A 3,197-nucleotide genomic window follows, 5' to 3' on the forward strand; every position below is an offset into this window, starting at 1 on the left:
AACTGGAGTCTAGAGGAGGGACAGAGGGAGGAGCCAGTGCACACCCCTTTTTCAAAGTCTTAAAGTGCCCATGTCTCCTGCGGATCCCGTCTATACCCCATGGTTCTTTTGGTGTCCCCAGCATCCTCTACTGACTAAGAGAAAAGGATTTACCGGTAGTTATTAAAATCCTAATATATATATATATATATATATATATATATATATATATATATATATATATATATATATATCTGTCAAAATTAATTAAGAATTTTTTACTAACTAAAGGTATACCGATTGGGAGCCATGTCTATAGTTTTATAGTTTCAAGTCGGATTGGTGTCTGAAAAAGCTAATTATATATATTTGCCATGTATGGAACGCAGTATGTGTTCCATTTGATCAGCTTAGATAGGTCAGAATTAGCCACGTGATCTGAAACATAATGTTAAGTTCATTTCCATGGTAACTGGCCAGTAGCATGGCTGCAGTTTACCATTAAGACCGGAGCGACGTAGGAACGCGCTTTGTTTGGGTGCATGTCAGCCGATGGTCTCCATGACAACTAAAATTAATACAGAGCCGAGGCGGGCGCAAGCGCCTGCACACACAAGAGCGTGCGCCATGACGCTATCCGCGTCATCTAAAGGTCTCCATGGCAATAAGACGCCAATATTGACGCGCGCCGCCACATCAGTCGTGACGACATGTGTGGGCGTTCTCTTCCTCATATATAGGAACAGATAGTGTTCCAGTTGCTGGATCTATGCCTATCAAGAGCAATTTGAAAGTGAGGCTTGACACACAAACAGGAAGCATAGGACGCTCCTGCATTTAATTCAATACCATTTAAAGTAATTAACTTATATAATGCCTTTGGATTCATTTATAAAAATCAAATACAAGTTGTATATTGGAAGGGATGTTAGCCTCTATGAATCATGGTTGTTTATATTTAGGAAAGTATTTTAATTACCCAGAAAAAAAAAGACTGTTCATAGATGTAATCAATTAACTGGAATACAGGAAGTGATGCAATGCTAGAGAGGAATATAAACCTGAATGGAGCTTTCAGAGCTCATTCAGAGTGAGGACAGCATTGAGGACAGCATTAGATTACAGCTACTAGTAAGTAACCACTTAAGAATTTTGGTTTAAAGGTTATTATATCATATTATTGATGGTGTTTTATCACCAAAACTAAGAAATATATTTTGCACCACTTATGCACTTTAAAATACTTTTGATATATTTATTAAAAAATATATACTTTTTCACATTAATTCTAATGTCAATTAATTATAACGTTTCTTCACCGGGATTAGGTAAAAAAGTTTATTTAATAATATTTAATGATATCAAACACGTTTGGATTAATTAATTTATACACATTTGATTTAAAAGCTGTGGACAAAGAATCAGAACAGTCCTGTATGCTGTCCATATGAAATTTGGATTGTCTTGCACTGAATGCTATATCGAGTTAAATACTGAGACTTTTGTGAGTATCCAATTGGGGCATTTTAAACTTATTGCTTAAACATATTTTTAGGACTAATTGAAAAATCCTGTGTTCACAGAATTGATTTATAGGGACTCCATCCCAACTTCTACTTCTCTTCAGTCAGAGAGTTTGTTCTTACATATAAAAAGTAAGTTTTTTTTTAAGCTCAATATGGATGTTTGATTGATCATTGTTACGATTAAGCCTGCAAACCTCATGTGTAAGCTCTATTGTTATGATTAAGCCTGCAAACCTAATATGTATACTTATATATCAAAGTCATTAGTAAAGATGATTAAGGACATCAAATGTTTAAACAAGTTAAATGCTATAAGGGTCAAATATTATAAAAAGAAACTTGGGCCTGTTTTAACACTACTTGTATTGGATATATAAGGTATTGTCCAAATTGGTTATGTATGCAAAAAAACTATTATCTAACAGTACTCTTATCAGATCACTCAGCTAATCTCAGTATGGAGATTATATATATATATAGTAATCATTTTGTCACATTGATTGTTAATTTTACTCTATTGTTAGTTATGATTGTCATTGATTTTGTTTTGTTAAAGACACCCCTGAGGAAGTCTGTTTAGATGAAACGCGTTGGGTGGTAAACATTGTGGGCGGACTGGCCGTCATATGAGCTCCTCCCTGGCTGGGGTGGACAGCAAGTCCATTTAAGATCATAGCCCACGATTGTTAAGATCGATGTAAGTGGTTTTCTATTTTAGAAAATTAAAAAAATTAAAAATTAAAATTGTAACCAATTTTTTAAATATTTTATTGGAAGCTATGGATAACGAGTGTTATCGCTGTCTGGGTGAATCTGGTGAGAGGGTTTTTTTCAGAATCACCACTCCGTGGTCAAATTCGTTTAGGAGTATCCTTGAAGGAACCACAAAGACTGTTTACACAATAGAGCGCTCTCCGTACAACCATCTCAAAGGAAATTGGCGCCCAAAGGTTATTTTAACCTATAAATACAGGGAACCCAGTGGGTTTCACAATTAACATTGTGTTATGATTCCTGTACTCCAGACTGGAGGAGATCTTATGGCAGAGGTCTGAGTACAGGGAAAATAAGCTGGTTGTGGGAGCAGGAGAGCCTAGTAACCCCTGGCACCCTAACTCCATTGTCTCGCCCGTGTTATCAGAAATCCCCTGCGAGACTATGGTTGCTTGAGCCCATGGCAGCCGCGTTCGAAGGGCGGATTATGTCTGCCCAACCCCGATGCCCCCGCAGGTCTTAAAGGGAGACAAGGGGAAGTCCGAGACAGGGTGATAACAAGGGGCCCTCTGACTAAGCAACCAGGCCAGGGGTTACAAGCTAACTAACTTAAACCAAAGGTATGTGCGGACTAGCCGCCAGGGAAAAGGACAACCAAAGATCCCCTGATCCGTTACTCCTATCCAGCACCGCTGGATACCAGAGTGGATCTGTGGGAGCGGAATCCTCCGCAAAAGCTCCAGAACACAAGTAAACTAAATAATAAACAGTAAGCGGACAAGCCGCAACACACGGCTGAGCCGCGACTCACGAACACCACCAGATGTTAAAGGTGCTCGGTCAGACTCCAGGAACAGATGACAAACTTCCGAGTACAGGATCTCTGAGGACAGGAACAACCGGATAGAGCAGGACTGGAAACTCTCTGTAGCAGACACAGGCAAACAGGAAGCTATCACCGGCGTCTGTAAGGAGTCC

General features: G+C 38.8%; 1 long non-coding RNA gene across 1 annotated transcript; it reads left to right on the forward strand.

Annotated features, from left to right (window-relative positions):
• Positions 1 to 995: 995 nt before the first annotated feature.
• LOC134980391 (uncharacterized) lies at positions 996 to 2,196 on the forward strand. The gene is made up of 4 exons (XR_010190386.1): positions 996 to 1,110; positions 1,387 to 1,483; positions 1,563 to 1,634; positions 2,062 to 2,196. It is a non-coding gene; the product is annotated as an uncharacterized LOC134980391 (long non-coding RNA).
• The last annotated feature ends 1,001 nt before the right edge of the window (positions 2,197 to 3,197 follow it).

The sequence above is a fragment of the Pseudophryne corroboree genome, chromosome 12, assembly GCF_028390025.1.
Source record: "Pseudophryne corroboree isolate aPseCor3 chromosome 12, aPseCor3.hap2, whole genome shotgun sequence".
NCBI classification, from domain to species: Eukaryota; Metazoa; Chordata; class Amphibia; order Anura; family Myobatrachidae; genus Pseudophryne; species Pseudophryne corroboree.